Here is a 27,672-nt window from a genome sequence, read left to right on the forward strand (position 1 = left end):
TCCTTCCTTCCTTCCTTCCTTCCTTCCTTCCTTCCTTCCTTCCTTCCTTCCTTCCTTCCCTCCTTCCTTCCTTCCTTCCTTCCGTAGACTGTGTATTTATCCATTTAACATTAAATACCAACCCTGCACCAGGCACCTTGCAGATGTTGAGAGATTTGGAGTCTGGCCGGTCACACTTGTATATCCTGACTCTAACAGTGGACTTAATAACTAGGTGACTACATTCAACCCTAAGGTATAGGGTATGTTGTGAATTGTTCTGCAGTGGCACTCACTTTTACATTCAGAATAGGTTTCTCTCTTAAACCCTGGATCTGGGCGTTCTCCTAATCACTGCACAAGCCTTTATCCTGCACAAAACTAGTTTTCCCAAACCTCCATCATTTTGAGGTTCTTTGAGAAAGGGCTTTTAGGGGACTTCATGTTTTGAAAATGAAAAAATAATGATAAAATAAAAGCAAAACCTGTGACTTCTATGGCCCCACCGGCATTACTCAGGAGCCCCCAACTGCCAAAGGTTGGCAATGGTCCTGCAAGTTCAAGGGCTCGTTCTCCCAGGGCACATGCGTCGTGTTTCTGTGTGGGGTGTTCCTGCCCCCCCACCCCCCGCCCCGTGTGCTATCAGTCATGGACAACACCAGTTTCTCTTCACATCCTTGTTTTTGCCTCACTGCTGCACGCTGTTTGGATTTAACTCGAGAGAGCGTCTGTTTCATGTAGAAACAAGGTCTCGCTTCTGGGGGAGAAGGGAATGAAGGGCATATATGATCTGCCTCTCCCTGGAACAATCTGGATTTCACAAAGATAGTGATCAGAAGTTAAACCATGCTACTGGAAATTCATCTGGCAATTTTTTCATGTGTGTGTGATACAAGAACTGATTCTCACAATCCTATTACCATCACTTTCTATCGTGAAGTTTGTGTCGATAAAGTCATCAGTTTCAAGCCCATATGGACAATACAGAGAGTCTTTACTGGAACCTTAAATTTATATTTAGGGCTGTTTAGATTTTTTTCTTTGATAGAGATGTCTTTTATATAAGTGATCTCTGTGAACCCTTCAAAAAGCCTTATGAAGTAGGTAAGGAGACCACTATTCTCCAATTGACAGTTACAAAAGTATTTATAGTCACTTAACTAGTAAGCGATGGAGCAGAGACTCAAGGGAGAGAAGTCTGCCTGCAAATCCTGGGATTTTTCCGATGTATAGCGTGGTGCCTTTCCTGACAAGAAGGTCTAATGTGGCTGGGAGGCTGAGCCATTTCACAAGGTCTGAGAGGAAGCTGAGCCCCAGTCTGAGAGGGTGACAGCAGTGACTGAGAAGGGCTGGGGAGCTTGGGGAGTTTGGGTCTGGCCCAGGCTTCCTTATCCCTCCAGAGAGGGTGACCCTGACCTAGCTCAAGAGGGCATCTTTGGTGAAGGTCAGAAAGAGGAGAGACCTCACGATTTAGAGGAGCTTGACATCGCACCTGTCAGAAGAGCTGCTAAGACTTCAAGCTGAGAGGAACAGGGGCCACCAGGAACCTCCCCGATCTGCCCAGGCCCCAAGCGCTCCTTGGGTGCACAGGCCAAGGACTGTACCTCCTCGCCCTGTCCCGCCATCACCTCCACAGTGCTCCCCGCTACCCCAGGTTACCTGAACATACTCCTGTTTGGACTCCCTGTTTTTTGTTTTTTTTTTTTTTTTTTTTAGATTTTATTTATTTATTTGAGAGAGAGAGAGAATGAGAGACAGAGAGCATGAGAAGGAGGAGGGTCAGAGGGAGAAGCAGACTCCCTGCCAAGCAGGGAGCCCGATGCGGGACTCGATCCCGGGACTCCAGGATCATGACCTGAGCCGAAGGCAGTCGCTTAACCAACTGAGCCACCCAGGCGCCCTGGACTCCCTGTTAACCTTCACCTGCTAATGACCCTCACCAGCCCCACTCGCCGGCTACCCCACCTGCCACAGAAATGTATCCCATCCATGTTTGCTCCCCCAAGCAGGGTCACAAACCAGCAGCATCTCTGCTGGACCAGATGACAGACATGCTGTTTGTCTGTCATGGTGTTAAAACCCGAGAATTTCACAGAAAAAGCCAGCTCTGGCAGGGACTTCTAGTTTAGAACTCCAATATCCATCCTCCCGTTCTTCCTTAGCTGGGCCCATATCCACTTAGAAAAAAGATTATATTTTTCAGCCTCCTTTGCAGCTAGGAGTAGCTATATGATTTAGTTCCGGCCAATGAAAAATAATAGTGGGGCATGGAAGCCTCCAGGAAGTCTCCTTTCTTTTCTCCTTTTCCTTCCTGCTTCCTGGAATGAAGAGGTAATGGCTGGAGCCACAGCAGTCTGCTGGGTCATGAGGTGACCTTGAGAATGGAAGCCATGCTGAGCTGAGCAATAAATTAGAAGAAGCCTAGGTTCCTCGTTCCACTGAGTCTCCATGGATTGCACACCCCAGACCTCTTTTTGTGAGAGAGAAATATACTTCTACCTCATTTAAGCTACTGTTTCATGTCACTACTCACAGCCAAACCCAATTCTAGTTGATATACAAACTTTCCGTCTTCTTTTGAAAATTTGGGAGATCTTACACCTCTGGTCTCTTACTGCCACTCGGCTACAGTTGGCTGCAGCTGATAAGGGTGCATTAGCTAAGTTACAAGGTCTCTAGATTGTCATGGCCCCCACCACTCATTGTGGCTTACACACAGCAGCTTCCAGATTGGTGTTACCTGCCTGAGCCCTGAGACATTGGCATTTGCAACCCCTGCCCCAAATTGTGTTCCCAACGTGTTCTTTTCAGGAGTCATCAAAATATAGGAGGTCCTTTTCCCCATCCCAGCAGTCTGGGAAGCCATTCTCATAAGAATTTTCTGGGCAGGCAAATTACAAACGTGACTCAAGAGGCACCTGGGTGGCTCAGTTGGTTGAGTGTCTGCCTTTGGCTCAGGTCATGATCCAAGGGTCCTGGGATCGAGCCCCACATCGGGCTCCCTCAGCAGGAAGCCTGCTTCTCCCTCTCCCTCTGCAGCTCCCCCTGCCTGTGCTCGCTCTCTCTCTCTGTCAAATAAATAAAATCTTAAAAAAAAAAACCCAAACGTGACTTAATATTTAAAGTTATGTATTCACTCACACTTTCATTTACTCCATGTGTATTTATCACGAAGCTTCAATGTGAGTGAAGAATAAAACAGACCTGGCCCCCTGCCCTCATCAAGCTGGCATTCCAGTGAAGGAAACACAATAAAAACAGACGAAAAGAAATAAATCATCATGATAATTTAAGATGGTGATAACTGCTAAAAGAACATTAACAGGAGGGGCACCTGGGTAGCCCAGTCGTTTGGGCGTCAGGCTCTTGGTTTCGGCTCAGGTTGTGATCTCATCATGGGTTGTTGGACAGACAGCGGAGTGGGGGGGGGGGCCCTCTGTGCTCAGCGGGGAGTCTGCTTGAAGAGTCTGTCCCTTCCCCCACGTGCACACGTGCACATGTTCTCTCTCAAATAAGTAAATCTTTTACTAAATAAATAAATACAAGACTATTAACAGAAGAATGGACTGGAAGGAGGCAGGAATGCAAGCAGGAGACAATTTAGGAGACTCCCACAGTGGCCCTGGGGAGGGATGTTAGTGGCAAGGAAGAGGGTAGATGGATAGAAGTTTCTATTTTGGAAATAGAAACATTAAGATTTGCTGATGGAATGGGTGTAGGAGGTGGAAAGAAGGAAGGAATCAGGGCTATTCCTAAGAATCCAAAGATTGCTAAGATTCCAAAGTTCAACATGGTTCTTGGTAAGACAGGGTACGACAGGGTGAGAGACATTTTGTTGTTGTTAGTGGTTCACACAGCTGGGCTATCCTTCCCCGTTTCTCTGGCAGTGAGCTCCTAAACTATTTCAGCACTTTATGTCTCCTTCGATTACCTTGGATTGTTCCCGCAAGCCACCCCGCAGGGAAGACCATAGAAACTAGCATCAGAAGGAGTGTATTTTTTTTTTTTTTTGGAGTGTATTCTTAATTCTCGTAAGAATATGGGACCTATTAGAAGATCCTGACACAATCAGACAACGGATCACCCAGGTTTTTTAACCCAGCAGAGAGCATGTCTGTGTTATTGTCAGCCCGAGCTTTGCAGTTTTAGTTTCTTAGCTAGGCCTTCTCCAGGTGGAACTCCACTTTAAAAGAAAAAGGGGTGGGGCGCCTGGGTGGCTCAGTTGGTTAAGCGTCTGCCTTCGGCTCGGGTCATGATCCCAGGGTCCTGGGATCGAGCCCCACATCGGGCTTCCTGCTCGGCAGGGGGCCTGCTTCTCCCCCTGCTCATATTCTCTCTCTCTCTCTCTGTATCTCTGTGTCTCAAATGAATAAATAAAAAAACCTTAAAAAAAAAGAAAAAGGGGTGACTAATATTGCCCTTTCTGATCCTTCTCCATAACATGGCCATGTGCCAGGGAGAGAGCCCAAAATTTTTGTTTGCCTTTTTATTTCATTCATTCTCCAGAGAGACTATGTCCTTCTGTTCTAATAGCTACATCAGCCATGGGATGGACCGTGAAATAGGGGCTGGCAGCCAGCCGGCCAGGAAAAACAGAGCACAGGCCTCAGGTGCAGGAGACAAATCCTAACGTGGCATTTTCCACCTGTGCGCCCGGGGGGAGGCGTTGCAAATTGTGGAGCCTCTCAGAGGCTCACTTCCCTTCAGCGGAAATAATAGCATCTTTTGAGGGTCTGTTGTGAGGGTTCAGTGAGACAACAAATGTAGGTCACAGGGTGTCGGTCACCTTATAATAATTATGGCCCCGCGCCAGGCACAGAGCCGGGTTCCTCGCACACACGCTCTTCTCTCTAGTCAGTAAAGCAGTCCTGCCAGGTGAGCCTCGCCGGCCCCCGTCACAGATGAAGAAACCAAGACTGGAAGGCAGGAGGCCACCGCCCGCAAACGGGGAGCTGGGACATGCCTGCCTGTGAAACCCCGTGCTCGGTCCATTGCACCATGAATGTGAATTTCCCTCCTGTCCCGGTGGATGGCGAGTGACTTCGCAGCCCCATTTATAGCGTCCGTGTCTCAGCACTTCCAAGCCGCCAGCGCTAACGCCGGATCGATGATTGCACCCTACATACGAATCTGTGAAATCTCACCCTCGTTTGTTCTCAACTTTTCTCTCTTTTTTTTCTTAACAGCAACAAAGGCAGTGGCCGTCTTTTGAATTGTGTTATAATATTAAAATTCCTTTGAAGGTAACACTAATACATTTGGGGGATCTTTCTAAAACGTATTGCAAACCTGAGTATTATAGATCTACCATAGTGTTCACTCCTTCCTTTTTGTTCCAGAATAGGGAAGTGATGGCCTGAGACAGCTGGGTCGTCAAGGAGAAAGGTAGCGTGCAGATGGTAGCACCGGGCCATGGAGACCTCCCAGCCACCGCTTCTGGAAAGGAACAAAATGGAATCGAATTTTTTCCTCGTTAAAAAAAAATACTTAGCAGGTGGAAAGAATTAGGATCGCTTGGCATGGATGGTTTGCAATATGGCTGCACAGTGGAATCACCTGGGGAGCTTTCGAAAACAATTTATGCCTGGGTCCCACCCCAGAGATTCTGGTTTAATTTGTCTGGGGTGCAAATCTGCACGGGAAGAGGTTTCAAAATTCCCTAGAGGGTTCTCATGCACAGCCAGGGCTGAGAACTACTGGCTGAGCTGATCACAGACAGAATTAGTGTCTCCAAAATGCCGTGAGGGGATCTTAAATCCGAATCCCTGGGTTTGAATCCCAGTTTCACCACTTACTAGCTTTGTGACCTCAGGCAAGTCATTTAACTTCTTTATGCTCTGGTCTGCACATTCATAAAATGAGGCTAATTGGTAGCCCAAGGTAGCGGGGGCATTTAGTAAGCCTCTGTCTGTGAAGCCCTTAGCACGCTGCCCAGCATATGAAGATAAACACAGGGTTATCAATTACTGTTGAACTGTGCTACAGCCCTGAAATTCCAGGACATGGGCAAGGCCTGGCATATAAAACTCAGCTCAAGGGTAAATGTACCAGAGAGCTGGGCCCTTATTTGAGCACGTTGTATCCTCCAATTCACCACAAATGTACCTTTTTTCAAGATAGGCACTTCTTATTATAAAGGAGATTTCAAAATGGAGCTAGCAAGCATAGCTGAGAAAAATCTCTTTGAAATTGGGTTGGGAGGCCATAAGGGAGGAAGAATTTATGGACGTCCTCATCAGAGAAACTATGAACTTTTTGTCAGCTGCAAGCCCTTGGCAAGGACCTAACTCCCTCCTCACCATGACACCTGACTCATTCGCATTCCTCACTTTGAAAAGAGCCCACGTGATTTGACAAGTTTCATTCCCTCATTTTCGTATTAACCCAACCAATCCCACACCATAGCTTCAGTCCCTGTTCTGCACAGAGGATCTAAATGAGAACTGCACGCATGACCTCTGTCTTTCTAACTCTGCCTCCTCTTTGTCTTCCTTGGAACAGGAGTCAAGTTTCCACCTGAAGCTGTGCCTCCTGAATTGCAATTCTAATTGCCCACATAAATGCCTGTTTACTTAAATTTTCAGTGAATTCTTTCTTGGTCATTATTCAATACAAAATGTACCTTGGGCACCATGGGATGAGGAGAGCAGCCACCCTCAAGAGATCGTCTAAGGAACATGTCCTTGGCTCTGGGCAGAAAAACTGACTCCGAATAATGCAGAAGAAAACTTGCTTCCTTGGCTTTAGGCTGTAAGGGGTTGGTGTTTCCCTTTAAAGGTGTCTGAGCTTCCATTTGCAAGCTCTCTGGAGTTAAACTGGTAACTAGCAAGTGAGACATGATTTTAGATGTAAAGGAGTCCCTAGTGAGGAGCTGTCTGGCAGTGGATTGGGGATTTTCACATATTTGTTTTGCACCAATAAAATGTCTGGAACCTGGCATCAAAGATGCAAAGCTGTTCTCTGGGAAGGGAGAATGCTCAGCTCCAGCCCGTGTGCCAAAGCTGGTGATGTGCCCTGCAGGCCCAGGGTAAGCTCATTGGATTCTCCTCATCTGTTTAAGGCCTCTTAGCTTCCTTCCTGGCTGTCAGACCCAGGAAAGACCCAAGTAAATACGTATATTCAAAAAGATCACTTACGTGGACATAGAAAATTAAATTCTTTTAAAGATCCTTCTAGAACAGATTTATTTGACATCCCTGAAAGACAAAGAATAGTGGCAATTCACCTAATTCTTGAGTAAAATCAAGGCTAATTTGTGAGACGCAGAAAAGCCTCTGGACAAAGAAGACCGAGTGGAGGAGAGAGACTCTGGTAACCCTACATTTACTGCTGTAGCCTTGACTCCATTCTTACAGCCTCGGGCCAAAGGCCTGGAATAAGGACAGACCCCGGCTTGGCTCCAGGCTGGGCTACTCGCCGTGCGGCAGCACAGCTCGTGGGCTGGGATCCCAATGTGGCTTTATTTTTCTCTGTCTCTTAAAAGTGTATCCTAAAAGGGAAGGTTTTTCCTTGGCACCTACAGCAGCCCTGAGACTTTTCTGGGCACTCTTAGATATCAGAAAGCCAGCTAGTCACTGGGAGTCACAAACGTGATGTCCATTCAGAAATCAGAATAGCAAGTCCCAGGGAAGTTACCAACAGTGATGTGGATCTTCACTCAAAGGTAAGCTCTCTGCCCCGCTGGGCTGGCGGCCGCAGGGAGGGCCTGGAGGAAGTGGCTGACCGGCCACGGGGCAGAAGTCCAGGTCAGCTCCTGCCCCTTATTTGCTCACCTCCTCTCTCCTCCATTCCGGAGTCTGCCAAAGGATGAGGGGGAAGGGAATGGAGAGTTCTCATTTCACAGTTTGAAGTTTGCTTTCAGGGGCATCCAGGTGGTGCAGTCGGTTGAAGCATCTGACTCTTGGTTTTGGCTCAGGCTCTGATCTCAGGGTTGTGAGATCGAGCCCCGTGTCAGGCTCCGCGCCTGCTTCGAGTTTCTCTCTCTCTCTCTTTCTCTCCCTCTCTCTCAAATAAATAAATAAATCTTTAAAAAAAAAAAAAAAGGTTTGCTTCCAGCTCTCAAGTTCTTGTAATACTTAAAGCTCTTATTTTTGCTGCTTTGGTGTTTTTGTTTTGTTTTGTTTTCTGGGCATTTCTGTGTTCTCATAAACTGCCTTGCTGGACCCCTCCAAGCGCACCTCCTGGGCTGGGGCCCTGTGGCTGTTGATCCCGCTCTGCCTCGGTTCTGGGGATCCACTCCATATAGTCTCACTCTGTTGAAGCCCATCCCCCCACGCTGTCCGTCTGGGCAGGAGTCCACGTGACTCAGGCCCAGCTCTGGCTCCCCCTGGACAGCATCTGGCCTGGCACAGGGTGGGTGGTCAGAGCTGGCCTCTGCCAAGGGGACAGTTGAGCCGAGAGCTGAGTGACTAGAGGGAACCTGCTGCACAATGCTGCCATCTGGGCAGAGAAGAGTCCGGGCGAAGTGACAAGCAAGTGCAAGGGCTCTGAGTGCAGCTGGGGACTGGGCAAGGCCAGTGTGGCTGGAGCCAAGGGAGAGCGGGGCGAGGGGCGGGGGTCGGGTGGGATAGCAAGGCAGAGGCCGGATCAGGAGGGCCTCACGAGCCGTGGCAAGGAGTTGGAGTTTTATTTTTACAAGGTCCTCTGGCTGCTATTTGGAGAAGTAGATGGATTTGGGATACATTTTAGAGGTTGAGCCACAGAACTTGCTCTTTGGCTTAGAATCGAGACAGAGAACAAGTGAGGAAATAAAGATGATCCCTACGTTTTGGGTTCAAGCAATTGGCTGCTTGGTGGCGTCATTTCCTAAGAAAGAGAAACTAGGGGAAGGACAGGTTTGGGAGAGAAAATCAAGAGGTTTTTTTGCCCTTGCAGTGTCTGGAGGCTATTACACAGTGAAGATATTGAGTAGCAGCTGGAAATTCAAGTTCTGTAGCTTGAGGGTGAGATGAGATGGTCACACCCGGAGGTACAGATTTCAGGGTCATTTGATCCAAAATGTGGGCTTTTTCTCACACCACCAAGCAAGTCTTCGACACCATATGGGTGTTGCGCAGTTCAATTCAATTCTGACATTATGTCCCTGCAGAATTCAGATTCAGTTCCACAAGACTGCTGCCCCCACCCCACTTCAGATGCCAATCAAAAGTCCAGGTTGTCACCTGTGCTATAGATCAGAGGTTCCCAGGACCCAATCCCTGGGTTCCATTCATTTGCTAGAGCAGCTCCCAGAACTGAGATAAACATTTTACTCACTATATTACTGGTTTAGTAAACCCTCAACTGGGAGACCCTTCAGATGTGTATTAGTGAGTCACATGCTTAGAGGATGATTCCTCACATGTGTTTTTTTTTGGGGGGGGTGGCATAGAGAAAAAGGGAGCTTCCAAGGGAATTTCTATATGTTTAAAGTAGACTCACAGGATCCTGGAGGGTCAGGCTAAGACTGTCTTTTGCCCTTGGCAAAGTGTCAACATCGAAGGCAGCTGAGTGACCAGAGGAAGGTCACTCTGCCTGTTTCCATGTCAATGGGCTGGAAGTAGTAAGGAAATTTAATAATTTTTCTTCAGCCTTTCTTTCCCACATCACTAAGGACTTTCCAAAAGTCACCTCATTAACAAAAGACACCTTTATGGTTCCTGTCATTTAAGAAATTCCAAGGGTTTTAGGACCTCTGAGCCAAGCAAGGGGATGAAGACCAAATATACACTTCACATTATAATATCGCAGTATCACATCAGCAATACACGATGTTTAAATTCATGGGACTGAATAAACTCACCTGGAGTGGGGGATGTACAAAGAGAAGCCCTTCCTCTCATTTTATGGATGAGAAAACTCCCCTCAGAGAAGCTGTGTGCCAAGTTTTCACAGCCAATCAGCAACAGAATCAGGACTAGGACCCAAGTCTAATTTCTGGCTAGGGTGACACTGAAGGATTCTGGGATGGGAGACTCTCAGTGCTAAAATCATGGCAGTCCCAGGCAACCCAGACATCTGATCACCCTGGTCCCAGACCAATGATCTTCTGGCCATTTTCTCCTTTGGCGACGGCAGTTGAGACTTGAGTGATTATAGTCCGTGACTCTGTTTATTCTTGTTTTCGAAGGAAGATTGTTTTCATTCTTGTTCTATGTCCATTTTTGTTCTATGTCCATGAACTATTATGTTCATTTTGGAGGAGATTTAGCTTTTCCTGAGAGGAAAATATGAGTAGTAATTACCATGTTTTCCTGCACCTTCTGGAATGCTCAGAGCAGGAAAGCGAATCCTTCTGGATGGTACCACGTGATTAACCCTCCAGACAATGTGGAAACGTAAGCTGGTAGGGGGGGCACAGGAGAGAATGAAGCTCCCCCGAGCCCAGCCTCTTGCCCAACTCAGTTTCTGCTTATATTTTGGTCACACCCTTTCTCTCCCATCCTTTGCCTTTATCTCTCCCTTCCTAATGCCCGTGCCTAGCTCTGTAAATGTGTCCTCATCCGTGTACCTTACATCTCACAGTCAGTGGCCCTCTGTCCACCAGAGTGCTCGAAACAGAAACTCTGGAGTCGCCTTTGGCTCTTCCCTCCGCCTCTGTCATGGAATCCTGTCTCATACCCTTGACAAGGGCTTTCCCACCCATCTTTTCCAGCATGCCTCCCAACCACCACCTTCGCCCCCAGGCCACCACGCCTCCTGGGTTTCTGCAGACCTCTCCTTACCTCTCTGCCTCCCTGTTTGCCTGAAATCCAGACTCCACACTGCTGACAAAATGACCTTTCTAGAACTGTTCACTGCCCTCAAGATCCAGACTCAGTAAGACTGGCTTACTGAATATTCACTTCGAACTCTGGCTCCTTCTACCACCTTTAGCCAGTGTCTGCATTTGGATCAGAAAATCCTTTTGCATCTTCTCGTGGGGAAAATAGAAGACCATCTTATGTTTGAGGTCACTTTATGTGTGGCAGCGATTCGCTGGATGCATGTAAAGGAAACATCAATCATGTCCTCTCATCTAGCTTCTGTCTCCCTGGCTCCAGCCCAAGCTACCCAGCTCCACGATGCAATCTTCCCAAGGAAGGGTTTCGGTGTGGTGGGAATATCAAGGGACCCCTGTAGATTTCCATCCCTGCCACCTTCAAATCCGCCCAAGTATTTTAATCTATCTGAGCCTCGTTTATCTAATCTGTAAAACAAGGACACTCAATAAACATTGATTATAGTAGTCCTCCCTTATCTGTGGTTTCACTTTCCACTGCTTCTGGAAGCAGATAATCCTTTTGACCTGTCCTCAGAAGGTCAATGGTAGCCTAACGCGATGTCCCAGTGCCTGAGTCATGTGTCAGTCACATCACTTCATCTCATCCCATAGGCATTTTATCATCACAAGAAGGGTGAATACGGTACAGGAAGATTTTGAGAGAGGGAAACCACATTCAGATAATTTTTATTACAGTATATTGTTATAATTGTTTCTATTTGATTACTGTTGTTGTTAATCTCTTACTATGCCTAGTTTGGAAATGAAACTCTTTCATAGGTATATATGGTATAGGAAAAACCGTAGTGTATATGGGGTTCACTACTTTCCACGGTGTCAGAAATCCGTTGGGGGTTTGGGAACATATCCCCCAGGGATAAGTGGGGGCTACTGTAAATCAGAAACTTCCCTGCTCTAAATTTTCAGTAGCTCTCATTGCCTGACTTAAGAACCAGTTTCTCAGTCTTTCAAAGCCCTCCTTGTCCTTGCAGCTCTAACCAAGCTGCACATATTTTGTGCTTCAAATCAGGCTCCTTGCAGCCCTCCGAGTGCCCATTACACATTCTTCCTTTGGCTCAAGTCTCCTCTGGAGCATCCTCTCCCCACCGCGATGGGAATCTTACTGATCTTCCGAGGTTCAGTGCCAGTGATAACTCATTCTTCAATGAAAATTTCTTAATCCCCTCAACCAAACGTAACCTCTCTTTCCCCTGAACGCCCCAGGGCTCTCTCTAGAGCTTCTGGCACCAATCTATCCATATCATAGATGTTCTTATGCTCGTCTATAAAGTGATAAAGATACTTCACTTTATGGTAAGGGCCTTAGCTCCATAGAAGGTACTGTGTTGAGCATTCTGTATGCTCAGCAAATGTTTATTAGACTGAAAGCACTAGTGGGACATAGGGATTAGCGAAGTCCATGACCTAAATGCTTACCTAGGAAATCATGAATTCATTTGTCATTTATCAAGCATTTACTGAGTGCTTTTAAGTCCTGTGGGCATAGAAAGAATTTTAAACAGAGATCCAACTCCTCATGATCTCATAGCCTAATCAGACAGCTAAAATATAGAACGATAAACACAATAGGAAATCAGAAGATAAACACGAGTATAAAGACTTTATTATTGCTGACTATAATAAAACTCCTTAAAAGACTCTATTTTAGTCTTTGTAAAATCCCAGCATCTAGATATATACACCTAGCCATGGTAGCTTAGAAAAGGGAGCAAAGAATTTTTACTTCCAATTGCCTACTAAGTGCCGTGCAATGCATAGACATTATCTCATTGTCAGAGATCTTGGGGGACATTATTAGTATCTTCATTTTATAGATGAGGAAACTTGGTTTAAGATTTGTTGTGTAACTCGGAGAAGGTCGTACAATTAGAAGTTCTTAGGCAGCTTTTAAACCCAGGACTCTCTGATATCATTCGGCCTGTGATATCCCTTTCCAGTCAACAGTCAGACCACTACCTGAAGGCTCCTGAGTGGCCTAGACGTCGTGTAGGCGTCTGTTCTAGGGACTGGAACTACTGATCGGGAGCTGTGAGAACTTGCCCCTTGCCCTGAAGACCCAGACGTCAAAGGAACCAGGGATACTTGGCCTGGAGACAATAAGATCTAGAGGAACTATTCTACCAGGAAAGGTAAGACATGCCAGGTGACAACTCAGGAAAGAATGGTCCTTTTGAGACCTGAACACAAAGTGCCTCTTGGAAGTACAGCCTTTGAAAGCACCACTCAGGGGCTTCAGGAAGAAGAAGAAATATGGGTATTGAAACACAGCACTGAAGATATTTTCTACTTTTCACAGGGAAGCAATATCTGACTTGCTCCCGTTTCAAGATGCATTTGCCCCTGGTCCTTCAGAATCGATTTGCTGTACCATGATGGGCAGTGGTCAGCAGAAGCTCAGGGCTCCAGGGATGACACAGAAGGCTGAAAATTCTCATTCTCCCGCCAAGTTCTTATTTACCACTGAGGTAATCTGGAGAAAATAGCTTGAGACTTTGTGCTCAGTTTCCTCCTCTGGATTCAAGTTGGAGAAAACAATGCTAATTACATTTCTAACAGCAGTGAATACATTTGAAAGTCAAGCTCTTTTGCTATGTCAGGGAAGTTTTTGTCATAATTAAGGAGTGTGCCACACACTAGTCATACATAAGATTTGGATCTGTACTAATTTGGGTGGGAGTGGGACCGAGGTGTCAGTATATTTTAAAAAGCTCCCCAGGTGACTCTGGTCTGCAGCCGGGGTTGAGAACTGCTCGTGGAGGGGAAAGGACACGGGCTGTGGAGTTAGACTTTGGTTCAAACCCTGGGTCTGCATTTTCTAGTTGTGTGACTTAAGGTGGATTTATTAATGATTTAAAGCCTCAATTTTCTCCTTTGTCGAGGAAGATGAAGTAGAGCTTAATGGGTTTGCATTAAAGATTAAATGAGATAACTAACATAGGTAAAATATGAAATTGCCTGGCACGGAATGAATATCTTATAAATATCTGTGCTCTTTCTCCCTTTAATACGTAATCATTTTTAACAGATTCAAGTGATAATCCTTACAGAAAAGGGGGCAAACCCCATTGACCTTCTGTCAAGAATGGAAGTAAGAGCACATTGGTATTGATCTGGGTAGATAAAGGAAGGATGAGGTCAAATCTCATTTTACTCTGTGATGGATAATCATATAAGGGTTGCAAATCACAGGTCTCAGAATATTCTATTGTTGTTGTTGTTGTTTTCAATTAAATTTTGCAGTACCATACTACAGAATTTATTTTTTTTTTTTCAGAATTTATATTTTAAACATCTAACAAACTTTTTTCTGAGGTATTTTTAGAAATCAAGAATTACTTGGGTTTTCTGCTCCATTTACTTTTTTTATTTGCTTGTTCGCCAATGATGGCTATCAGTTGGATGTTCACAACATTAAAGAACAAAACAATACTTGAAAATACCCAATAGAACAAGATAACTTTATTTAGTTATAAATCGGGTAATGCGGAACATGGCCCAGCCGATTGGCTTTGAATAACCTTATAGAAACTCTTGGAAGTCAGCTGAGCAGAGGGTCAAAGAGATCTTTTTCCTCTTGGTCCCAAAGACTGAGGAACTTGCCTAGCCCAGGGGATGACTCAATGTTGTATTGCTCTCCCACCCCTACTTAAAGGATATGGATATTAGATACTATGACGAAAACAAAAAATCATGTAGCCGTAAGAGAACCTGGGTGGTTCAGTTCAATCAGCAAAACAATGCTCAATTCATAAGAAATAAATCCCTAATTCATATTTTTCTTGAAAGAAAAGAAGTTAACATTTTCTTATAAAAGCTATGTGCATCCATAGCATACATACAATATATACATAGTGTATATATTTTATGTCCTACGGTGCAGTCTAAGTGCTTGGGCTCAGGAGGACAGATCTCTATCCAATCTCAGCTTCCCAGTTACTAGCTAGGTAGCTATCCTGCTAAGCCTCAGGTTCCTCATCCTTGGAATGAGAATGATAGTAGTGCGAATCTTATCAGAGATCTGCTGTGAGGACGAGGTGCTGGTGCTGGACACAAAGCAGTCACTCCAAGTGAGCTATTGATACTAAAAATGGGGGGGGGGTTACATATTTGGAATTCATGGTCTGCAAAGCACTTAGAACAGTGTCTGGCATGGTGTTGATTGAACCTCAGCCATTATCATCAGCAGCCCTGCCCTCCTCTTCTTTTTTTTTTTTTTTAATATTTTATTTATTTATTTGACAGAGAGAGAGACAGGAGAGAGGGAACACAAGCAGGAGGGGTGGGAGAGGGAGAAGCAGGCTTCCCGCCGAGCAGGGAGCCCGATGCGGGGCTCGATGCAGGGCTCGATCCCAGGACCCTGGGATCATGACCTGAGCCGAAGGCAGACGCTTAACGACTGAGCCACCCAGGCGCCCCTTTGCCCTCCTCTTCTTCATCACCCTAGTAGCTGATTTCATTACCTGTAACGATACTCAGTTCCGAGTTACTTTTGGAATGCTTTTCTTCTTTTCCCTCTAATTGCCAATGCATTTCTCCTAATACGTAGGATACTGTTCTGTATAGATAAAGATTTGTGATTTGTCCTGCATAACCGACCACCCGGGGCTGCATGCACACAGGCAGGCTAAAAGAATGTTGTTTGTGAGACTCCTGCTGTGTGAATAACCTTGGGAACCTAATTGTTTAAAATATATTATCTGGCCTCCAGGTCAGAACTGGCCCTTCTGTTCTGGACGCCAAGAGCTACAAATCAAATCTTCTCACATCCCCCTCGTGCTGCAGGCGGGGCTGGCCCCGTGGAATGGAATCCGGGAGGGGAGGCAGACATAGCCCAGGCTCCTTGAAAATAGAGAAACATGATCACATGAAAATGCAGCTCGTTCCAAATTGCACGTAGGTGAACAAATGTTTAATTTCAAACCCTGTTATTTGCCCTATAAATATGGCCCTTATGGGGATGGTCAGTTGGAAGTCTCACCTGAGGGGAGGATGCTCCTCTCAATGGGACTCCAGCCTGGCTGTCTCCCCAGGGCTTCCCCAGCTGATGAGGTGGGATGTTGTAAGTACCCGATTTGATGTAACTTTGCCTCGTTCTCATTTATTGCCCACTATTCCCTTCGTCTATGTGTAGATTCCTTTCTTCTTCTGTTTCTATTAGGTTTCTATAATAATAATAATAGTTTTCTTTCCTATTTGAAACCAAAACACGGCTGTTGTGAATCTATATAAATAGATATTTATCCCACTATTTCCCAAAGTGACCCACAAAGGTGTCAGTCAGCTCCACACAACCATGAGACAATATTGGACTCATGGTACTTAATATACATATTCAGTAGTTAATATTTCTTTCTTTTTTAAAAAATTTTATTTATTTATTTGACAGAGAGAGTGTGCGCACAAGTAGGCAGAGTGACAGGCAGAGGGAGAAGCAGGCTCCCCACTGAGCAAAGAGCCCAATGCAAGGCTCCATCCTAGGATCACAACCTGAGCTGAAGGCAGACGCTTAACTGAGCCACCCACGCGCCCCAAAATAACTGATGTTTCTTGACCACTAACCAGTACTAGGCACTTATGCAAGCACATTCATTATCTCACTTAATTCTCAAAATAATTCTTTGAGGAAGTTTCTCTTACTACCCCTTATGGCTGACACTGTGGATTGGCTACTCAAAAGTCATTTACATCCCTTTCCTTCTTCATGACTGGAATGCTGATGTGAGGACGAGCGTGCAGCAGCCATTTTGCAACCACGGGACAGCAAGCAGGAAGACGGATGCCTCCATGCTGAGGATGTCAAAGCAGAAAGAGCCCCACAACATTCATGAGCAGCTACAAGGGCCCCGAATGGTCCAAATATGGACTTATTATTAGATCAGAAAAATAAACCATGAAGTAACTCTGACAAATTTTCTGTTCCTTGGGCCAAATACATGTCTAATTAATGCATTTCATGTTATGGATGAGGAAACTAAGGCTCCGTGAGTTTGGGTAACTTTTTCAAAGTCATGCAACTGGTAGGTGTTAGAGACAGGATTCATACCCAAATCTGCCCAAGACCGACGCACATGCTAGTAAACACAAAAACCACTGCACTGCCCTCTCATTCTCGTATTTCCATCAGGGGGTTGTGGCTCATCCTTTCCAAACTATGTGTCACAGAATTCAGAGATTATTCATAGGTGAACCTCAGAAGAAAAACTTCTCTGGTAAAATAAGAAACACTTCATCCTATGGTCCTGTTTTTGTTTTTGCTTTTGAGAACCTCAATGCACAATATATCAAAGTTTCTGAAAAATTCTGCCACAAAGAAACCTGCCTGACTGGTTAACTCAGAGGTTCCCAAACATATTTGCCTATGGAACACATTTTTTTAAAAAGTGACAATCCTTTGAGTTTCCTTCAGAACATTGTTCCCTGGAACACCAATTTGGGAGGTCGTTCACTGAATTTTAATTAAGAGTTATTTCCTTAGTGTTGTCTTAAAGTAGAAGAAAGTAAGTCACAAACAATTTGCTACTTTGTGAATATTCTTGAGGATTTTGTCCCCTACACAACTCAGGGCAACCTATGTAATCACAAAACAGTTTCTGTGAGAATTTGGGGCCAGGACGAAATAAACACCTCCTGAGGAAATTGTCTGCTTCCTTTTTTCTAATAATGAGAATTATGTGACTTACTGTGTCTTCTCTTCTGCTTTGGCTTTCCGGAAGCTCAGAGACAAATGGGAAACAATTGCTGGCTCAGGTTCCTGGATTTTACGTATTTATGTTTTCTTTTATCTGATCTTGATTTTCCTCGGTCCTGATTCTGTATTTGAATTTTATTGGTATTATTGTGTATGTTCTTGTGACATGACATTCTTTGTGGAATGGGGCGGAGTATAAACAAACATGAATCAAGACTGTCTTGAAAAAATATAAGTCACATGGCCTCCTTGTCAACATGGTCATCCCTGTAATGCCTGATCAAGGAATCAAGTTAATTCATTTGCATTGATACTATAAAATTGAAATTATACTACATAATTGAAATTATGTCTTATGAATATCTAATAAAAGGAGGGAAGTAAGTCTTCACAGGGGCATCTATTCCTAGAGATGAAACATAAATACCTTTTCTTTTATTTGACTATATTCTAATATAAATTGAACTTTTATTAGAACTAATTCTACTTCACTAGATTGCTGAGCTAACTCAACATCCATACCACCAAATTAGGCAACCATATTAATCACAACTGTAGGGGAGGGAAACTTTTTCCTTCTTCCCTTCTAGGGCCTTTGGCTGGTCTAATAATTAAGTTGACATGAGAAATTAACAGGAGAAAAACACATTTAATTTCCTACGTATGGGAGCGTCAAAGATATGAGGCTCAAAAAAGTGACCAAAGCAGGCAACTTTTATACCTTTTAGACAAAGAAACAACACATTTGTGAAGAATTGACACAACGATGGGGTTTAGGCTCGGGTGGCAAATTAATGAAGCAACAAGGTTTATTTATACAACCTTCTTGGCTTTGAATTCCCTATCTCTGGCCATAAGGATGCCTTCTGTCCTCCTGGTATAGGGAGGATACCTTCACATGGGAGATTTATTTCCTGCTTTCAGGGAAACGAAGGACAGTCAGAGTGTCCTTCTTGCACCAGCTGTTTCTCAAGTAACTTTAGTTTAAAATCATGTGCCAAAGTGGCATATTTTTGGGTGGCAGGTTGTGCTTCCATTCACAACCTTGCAGAAAAATAAAATCAAGAAAGGCAGACTTGCCCTATGTTATATATCTATTTGAGGAAACTTAATTTAGTTAACCATGGTTGACTAACGATTACTTCCTTAACAAGGAATAGAATTTGCAACACAGAGGAGCAGTAAGTTACTCATGAGGTTGATTACCTGTACCATTCATTAAAGGGGCAGCCCGGCAAGCCCCAGACCAATAAGCAAATGTTAACTAAGGGCACATTGTGAAATTCAGTAGGCGATACAAAGAAATAGGATACAGACATCGACTCCTCAGCCGTTGAGGGGAGAATGCTCAGGCGTTGAGTAGGAGCCGGGAGAGAGAGTTTGGAGTATATTATTTGCAGCTGCTCTGTTCTTTCAGGTAGCAAGAAGATGTCCTCCTCATGGTTCTCAGAAAAGGATTGTTGCAATATAAACTCAAAGAAACAGAAAGAGTTCAATTTTAGCTTTTGGGCTTCAACATAGATCTTGTAAACTCAGGGCAGAGAAAATGGCTTGAGAAAAAAGGGTTTTCAGGAATGCCCTTGTTAACCTTGTTAGAGTCAGCGTAAGACAGAAAGTGCAAAGACTTAAATATAGAAGTTTATTTCTCTTTCTTATTAAAAAAAAAAGCCTGGTCATGTAGACCTGACATTGTCACCAGATACCAGATTCCATCTGTATTTTAGTTCCCTCCTAGTACTGGTTTACAGCCTTAGGATTACCTCCTGGTAAAAAATGGTTGCTAGAGCTCCAACCATTATATCCACATCTGAGGCAATAGGAACTAGGGAAGGGAAAAAGGATTCCTTCTACAGAGTCAGATCACTTACATAAGGCACCACAGAGGTCCCACAAACACTCATGTTGTATTTCATTTGCCAGAACTTAGTCACATGGCTATGCTTAGCTGCAAGGGAGCCCAGAAAACGTAATCTTTTGTAGGGCATACACACTACAAATAAAATCAGCACTCTGTTACTAAAGTAGAAAGAAAGAGTGGATATAGGGTCACAAATAGCAGTTTCTGCCACAACCCTGAAGAAGTCAAGGTATAAAGGTGATACCATAAATACAAATTGAGAGTAGTCCTTGATCATGCAATGTCAAATTTTCTCACTCAGGATGAGATAACCATCCTTCAGACTGGGTGATGGGGGAGGAACAGAAAGGAAGTAAGGAGAAAATGGATGTTGTGGGTCCCAAGCAGGTTCCTATGCCCGAAGATTCATGACCAAATCCTCCAAAAAAACCTCAGATAGACTGGGGGATGCAAGAGCAGAGGTTCTGTGCCTTGCTCCCAGGTGAAAATCCAGGAGGTGACAAGCCTCATGGAATTGCCCCAGGCCTATGTGGTGAGTTATCCGTAATAGAAATGGCAGCCTGATGTGTCTAGGCAGGGAGAGCCTGAGACAACTATTAATAGATCGCCTATGACCCTAGGGTAGTTTGGGAGAACATCCAAAATCAATGTCTGCAAGCCCTTCCCATTCCATTCGGAGGAGCTCAAAGGTAGCTGACAAAGGTCAGCAGGCCTGAAGATACTTTGAAATGGAGATAAGAGGGAGGCAGGGTGACCTTCCTGGACCTACTACCAGAGACCAGATGGAGAACCCAGATGTTCTAGAAATGTCCAGGAAGGGTGACGCACATCTCCATAGATGCCAGCTGGGACATACACCTCCTGGTCCTCAAGCACTGTGGCTCTGTGAGAGCTTCCAGAATTTAGCCATAATCCAGGGAATGAGGTGGGGAGGGTGGTGAAAATCCTGAATGGACTGAAAAAAAAATCTGGATCTGAATGAAAAAACTCTGATTTGACTGGGTTTTCTCTAAAATGGCTGGGATTAAGCTATGCTACTAGACGAAGTGGGGGCTTGAGATTAAAATTAAATTCAGTTATAGAAAAAAATTCTGTACCACTGAGTGTGTGGTGTGTGGACATTCCTCAGCCACACGTGCTTTCTTGGTTTGTCATATCTCACTCTCGAGTCATTCAGCTCAGAATTTTGGCACCTCCTTTCTTCAGTGGTATGTGAAAAGTAGTGACAAATGAGCATTTTGCTATTTCAACTAAAGTTATTTTGGGTGAACAGAATTTCACTGTCACTTTGCCTCAATAATATTGTACCTCATGTCTATGAGTCACAAACCCCCTTTCTAGACAAGCGTCTACACCGAAGTCCCAACATGTATTTCCCAAACTTTTGCTTCATCTGAAGTGACCACTTGGTTCTGTCCTCCCCAGGGCTTTTCCAGTTTTAGCAATGGAAGTCCCGTGCCCCAGGGAATCTCTCCAACCCTTCCCAGCAAACCAGGACCATTGGTCACCCTTGCTGTGTCAGACTCACCTGGAGGGCTTGGTTAGCACGGATTCCCAGGCTCCACCCTCAGAGTGTCTAATTCAGCAGCGGTGGGGGTTGAAGCCCAAGATTTTGCATTTGTTAACGAGCTCTTGGGCAGTTTGACGCTGTAGGTCTGTGGACCGTGTTGTACGGGCCCAAGGAACAGGTCAGTTTTTCCCAGTCTTTTTTTTTTTTTTTAAGATTTTATTCATTTATTTGTCAGAGAGGGAGAGAACAAGCAGGGGGAGCGGCAGGCAGAGGGAGAAGCAGGCTCCCTGCTGAGCAAGGAGCCGATGCAGGGCTCCATCCCAGGACGCCGGGATCATGACCTGAGCCACCCAGGAGTCCCAGTGTTTTCCCAGTCTTAACATAATAAAGCAATGATATTGATCCATATATTTAGTCAATGACACACTTGTGGCAAAAACTTTGACCAAGATCTTAAATTTCTCTCCTCTTCTTTTCTAGCAATTCCCTTGCCAGGCCAGCTCTGTGGGGCTGAACTAGAGCTCATCCCCTGGGGGGGTTTAGCCTAGAACCTGTCCCTCCAGCCCCTCTAGAAGTTCTATAAGCACATAATTTTTTATATTGAATCCTTTCCTGCTAAAACCAGCAAAAGAGTGTTCTGTTATCTGTAGCTGAATCCTGGCTGACAAATCATGGGACCCTGGAACACAGTTTGAGAAGCGGTAAAGAAAAGGGGAGAGGAGTTTGTGCACATTTCAGGGAGCAGGGGAGAAGGAAAAGCAGAGATTTCCTGTGAGTGCCAAAGCCTGTCTAGACAAAGATGTCCATGCCCACCTCGGCAATTTACGAGCAAAACACTTACAAACCCAGCTATAGAAAACCATATCAATACGTTCCTGAACAATTACTATAGTCAGCAAAGAAATGACATCATCCCTCCTCTCAGAACAATAAGCTTGCTCTAACTCTGTATACAACAAAAGCAAACTCTGTTTGTCTAACATATGGAAATGAACAGACTTGAAGGTCATGGTGATCCTTCTGTGGTCTAACCAGCCTCCCCCAGCACAGTGTCTTACCCTAGAAGATCGCAAATCTGAACACAACTAGACACAGTAAAATCACCTGAGCCCAGTGAAGACTTCTAGAGACCCAGGTCCTGCCATGCTAAGAGGAGTAAGTACAATCTAGAAGAAAGGAGTCCCCAAATTCTCAAACATCTCCCAGGAGATCAACTTCACAGCCATTCCTTTTGACTTTTTGTTTAAGCCTTAAAAAATTCATTCATTATGTAAGGTAGAAAGGAAAAAGAGATGGCAAACATACTCTCAACTACAAGGTCACTAATTTGCTGCATCAAGCATGGCGGGGGACAAAGTAAATTATGAAATCTCAATGTAGGCAGTCCTTTTCTTCCCCAATTTTTTATTTAAAATTTAGTTAACATAAAGTGCAACATTGGTTTCAGGTGTAGAATTCAGTGGTTTATCACTTACTTACAACACCCAGTGGTCATCATGACAAGTGCTTAATACCCATCACCTGTCTAGCCCATCCCCACCCACCTCCCTCAATCAACCCTCAGTTTGTTCTCTATCATTAAGAATCTCTTATGGTTTATTTCTCTCTCTTTTCGCCCCTCCCATATGTTCATCTGTTTTGTTTCCTAAATTCCTCATATGAGTGAAATCATATGGTACTTGTCTTTTTCTGACTTATTTCACTTTTAGCATAATACACTCTAGTTCCATCCATGTCATTGGAAATGTCAAGATTTCATTCTTTTTGATGGCTGAGTAATATTCCATTATACCACGTCTTCTTTATTCATTCATCAGTTGATGGATATTTGGGCTGTTTCCATAGTTTGGCTATTATTGATAATGCTGCTTTAAACATCGGGGTACATGTACTCCTTTGAATCTGTATTTTTGTATCCTTTGGGTAAATAGTGTGATTGCTAGATCATAGGGCAGTTCTATTTTTAACTTTTTGAGGAGCCTCCATACTGTTCTCCAGAGTGGCTGCACCAGTTTGCATTCCCACCAGTAGTGTAAGAGGGTTCCCCTTTCTTTGCATCCTCGCCAACTCAATGTAGACCGTCCTTAATATTAACTCAAACATGCCAATTAAATCCTTGAAATTGGGTTATGCATATGTACAGACTCAGTGCTAGATATTAAAGTTAATACTCCTCCTGATAGGGGCGCCTGGGTGGCTCAGATGGTTAAGCATCTGCCTTCGGCTCAGGTCATGATCCCAGGGTCCTGGGATCGAGTCCCACATCGGGCTCCCTGCTCAGCGGGAAGCCTGCTTCTCTCTCTCCTTCTCCTGCTCCCCCAGCTTGTGTTCCCGCTCTCGCTGTGTCTCTGTCAAATAAATAAATAAAATCTTTAAAAAAAATACTCCTCCTGATGAAGCAGCACTTCTGCCAAGACTTGGAGAGTGGGTCTGCATGCACTGATAACCCATCAGTGCATGCACCAATAGCATTGACAAACGCAGGGAAGTACCGTACATTTTTCTCTGTTTTATTTTCCAGCTTTATTGAGATATAATTGATACATAATGTTGTGTAAATTTAAGGTGTGCAGTATGGTGATTTGATATACGTGTGTATTGCAAAGTGATTACCTTAATAAGGTTTGTTAACACCTCCATCACCTCACATAATTACCATTTGTGTGTGTGTGTATAGTGAGAACATTTAAGATCTACTCTTTTAGCAAATTTCAAGTATATAATACAATATTGGTAACTCCAGTCAGCATGCTCTGTATTAGAACCTGGAAGCAGTGCACATTGCATAAGCCCGATTCTCTTATGCCTTTGCAGACACATTACACTGCCATCTTTGACTCAATTTAAAAATTCTTTTCTGACTTGCAAAAGACACTTCGCAGGAGACGTTTTGTGTAAACTTTTGTCCCATTCTAACAAGACAAAAGAATCAACATAATCCTTTTTTTGCCCCTCTCAAAATTTGGCTTCCTATCTCAATAGAAACTCTTTACCCATTGGGTTATTTAAAAGGTATAAAATCATCATATGTTGCAGTTTTTACATTTTTACTTTTGTTTTTCTCTCCTGTTACGCTTGTAATGAGCCTATTATAATTATTTCATCCATTTTTTGGAAGGCACTTTATATACAATTCTTCAAGTTACGGGGTAGAACAAAAGGGTAGAATCATTCTTTATCCCACTTTTAATAATAGAACAACCAGGCAGAAAATCAGTAAGGAAATAGAATCGAACAATACTATACACCAACCAGACCTAACAGACATGAATGAATCTTGAGAATGCTGTGCTAAGAGAATGTTAACCACAAAATACATACATTGAATGATCCCATTTATAGAAACTGTTCAGAATAGGTGTGTCCATAGAGATAGAAAGTATAGTAGTGGTTTCTAGAAGCTGTGGGGAGGAAATATGACTCTGTCTGGTTGGGAAGGGAGAGGGAAAGACAGACATTCCTGTCTGGGACCTTAGTATCAGATAACTCTGTGCCCTTAGAAATGAGTTTTAACCTAAGCATTTCCTTGCAATTTCCTAAGTGAGACCAATATTAACTGCCATTCATGTGTCACTGGAATTTTGCTAAGATTTATGACATATTAGGCCTGAAGTGAAGCTGGGAAGGGCAGCAATGGGGCCCAAGAGGAGGCATGAAGAATGGGAAAGGATAGGAGGAGAGATAGTCTCTTCACCCACTTTATAGGGCTGTTGCAAGCGTCAGAGGATGCTGTGTCTACGCAAGTGCTTTGCATCCACAGCACACCATGTAAATGAAAGGAATCATTACTGTTTAATGAGCCAGAAGAATAGTTCACTAAATTATTAGTGTCTGAGTGACTGATCAGTTCTCATGTGTAGGATCATGCCCAAATTTTCCATAGAAAATTTTGGTCTTTGAAAAATTGGTGTGTCATAAATATAAACAGTCATTAGGTGGCATAAATTATCCTGTTACTAGGACTACGTGAGATGTCAACAAAAATCTAAAGTTCATAATAAGATTTTCTCAGCACATTGATAGAATCTGAGACAGAATTGAGACAAGGGTATAAAAACACTTTGTTAACTGGAAAATGCTAAATAAAGGCCAGTTATTATTATCATTGGAACTAAGTAAGTTGTATTCATTTTGCTTTTATTTTTAAATACATGTCGAAAAATATCAACCAATTTCCAATTCAGTCCCATGACAATATTTATTGGTGCCATCTGCTGGTGCTGGAAGTTCCTGAAAAATTGATGAGCTTAAGATGAACCAAATGATAAACAGCACGGTACATGGTATTTCAAGTACATCTATTCCTCACATATTAATGTTAACATAGGTAAAGTTTCTGGCATGCATTTCTCATATTAAAATATTCTATGTAAAATATTTTGATGCTGAATAAATGAATATGTTTCATAAGCTGTAATATTCATTCATTCCAACACTTTATTTTGAACTCTTTGGGTGTGCCAAGCCCTGGGATAAGAATTAGGGATGCAAGGAGGTGTAACTGTCTCTGCTCGCAAGTGGTCAGGGTCCTCCATTTAGTGGGGGAGAGGACAGATCCATAAACAACTAAATGTGAGCCCTGGGGTAAGCAAAGACCCCAATGGGGGAAACTGAGGAGGGAATCTCCCCAACCCACGAGATGGTGGTCTTTTCCACAAAATATTGAAATCTCCTACCTTTTCAGGGGTGGAGGAGAGAAGGAAGAATTACAGAAGAAAAATCAAACTTGAGGAAGTGACGCTATCAGGCCAATAGAGATAGGAATTAAAAAAAAAAAAGCTTCCTCCAATCACAGGAAACAGGTGTCAAGTGGTCTCCATGAACAATGAGCTCAATTTATTTTATTTTTTAAGATTTTATTTATTTATTTGAGAGAGAGAGAGGAGGGCAGGGGTAGAGGGATACAGAGAGAGAGTCTTAAGCAGATTCTGCAATTAAGTGCGGAGCCCGAGGCGGGGCTCGATCTCAGGGCCCGGAGATCACCACCTGAGCCAAAACCAAGAGTTGGAGGCTTAACTGACTGGGCCACCGAGGCGCCCTGAGGAACTGAATTTTAAACTTTATTTCATTTTAAATTAATTTGAGGCACCACGTGCAGCTAGTGGTTTCGAATTGGACAGCACAGATTTAGCTCCTGGTGATGCGCAGCAGATCATGGAAGGGCTGGATTGCCCCTGAGAGCAACAAGCAAATGATGGCCAGAGGGTCAAAGCCAGAGAGATGTGGGTTCCCTCCCTGGCTCTCTCACTTCCTCGATGTGTAACCTTGGGCAAGAGACTCAGTCTCCAGAAGTCAGTTATAGAACAGTACCTACCTCCTAGGAGGACAGTTACTGGCAGAACCAGGCAAGATGATGCAACCATTCAGCAAATGTCTGACACATGGTAAGTACCCAATAAATGTTCATTATAATTATCATCTAAAATATTTCCAAAACTTGATCTTGGGGAGGCAGGGCAAGATGCAGGATGTCTAAGGGAGCGATGGTAGGCCGATTTGGCTCCCAACACTTCTTAGAGCTGTAATTCCGTGGGTGTATTTGCTAAACAGTTTCTTTCTCCTCTGTGTTATTCTTTGTCTGTCTGGTGATTTCATTCTTTCTATTCTTCTTATAGTATGGACTGTTTGTTTTATTCTGTTTTTTACTTGACTGACTTAATTATCATACTGTTAAAGCCATACTAATATGGAAAACTGACTAATGATTACACGCTATAGAAGTCTGCAATTATGTCAAAATAATGTTTGATGGACCTGCCACAGTGATATAAGTTTTCTTGCTAATTATTGTTTTGTTCCCAGGGGTGATTTTTCTGACACCACTATGACATGTCACGGGACTTTACCCATAATACACTGCATGGTAAGTTTATGTCTGACTGACTTTTCCTTATTATATTCTTTTTTTAAAAGAAGATTTTATTTATTTATTTATTTGAGAGAAAGAGAGAGAGTGCGCGGGGACAAAGGGGTGGTGGGGACAAGCAGACTCAGCTGAGCGTGGAGCCAGACGCAACCCTGAAATCATGACTGAGCTGAAATCAAGAGTTGGACACTTAATCCAGTGAGCCACCCAGGTGCCCCTCCTTATTATATTCTTAAAGATGAGATTTATAAATGTTTGCAAATGTTTTATAATAGCTCTGATACATTGTGGGGCTTGATTTATTATAAAATCTATTATTTTTGCCAAAACCAGCACTGTCTCCCACAATCTCTTCTCTTTCCATGGTTTAAGAGAGCAGACTAGCATCTGGATACTTACTTTTTACACAAATAACATAGATATGCCTATATATTGTCAGCGGCCTGGAGAACAATATTCCAGTTGAAATTGACAGGAATTTCACAAGACATGACTGCCCTTTGCAATGGTGTTGAAGGAGCATCTTGGTTCAAGTCAGAAACAGCGCTAATGAGGTACCCTGGGAGTGGAACATTCTATCACGAGGTAAAAAAAAAAAAAAAAAAAAATATATATATATATGTATATATATATACATTTTTATTGCTCAACTATATTGTTAAATATGGTACATTTCTTAGATAACTTACAAGGGAGCATTTTTGAGGGAAGGGTAAACATAAAAGGAATGTTGAGCCCTAAATGGAACCTAAGCCAACAATAACAAGATTAGCCTGCATGCAGCTATGAGCCTGGATAAGTTGCTCTCAGTGTAATGTGATGACCAGAGCACAGGCACATCAGACCTTTCACTTAAGCCGGCCAGAGTCGTGGATTGCTCTGAATATTTCCTGTGGATATGCTTTTAACACTAGTGGGAGCTCTTGACATTAGGGAAAAAAAAATCACAAGACCCACCGTTGTTCTGCAAACTTCTCCCTCTCATGTTAGATCCAGTCCTTATGTCTAG

At 43.6% G+C, this 27,672-nt stretch overlaps 1 protein-coding gene across 2 annotated transcripts in view; it reads left to right on the forward strand.

The window, feature by feature from the left end:
• The window catches only part of BAALC (BAALC binder of MAP3K1 and KLF4), an 84,180-nt gene extending 76,304 nt beyond the window's left edge, over positions 1 to 7,876 (forward strand). The window contains exon 4 of one of the 2 annotated variants that reach the window (XR_004300815.1): positions 6,481 to 7,876. The gene's annotated coding sequence lies outside the window, so the exon portion shown is untranslated. The other variant, XR_004300814.1, reaches the window with a different exon arrangement.
• The last annotated feature ends 19,796 nt before the right edge of the window (positions 7,877 to 27,672 follow it).

The sequence above is a fragment of the Phoca vitulina genome, unplaced genomic scaffold (genome assembly GCF_004348235.1).
Source record: "Phoca vitulina isolate PV1807 unplaced genomic scaffold, GSC_HSeal_1.0 scaffold18, whole genome shotgun sequence".
NCBI lineage: Eukaryota > Metazoa > Chordata > Mammalia > Carnivora > Phocidae > Phoca > Phoca vitulina.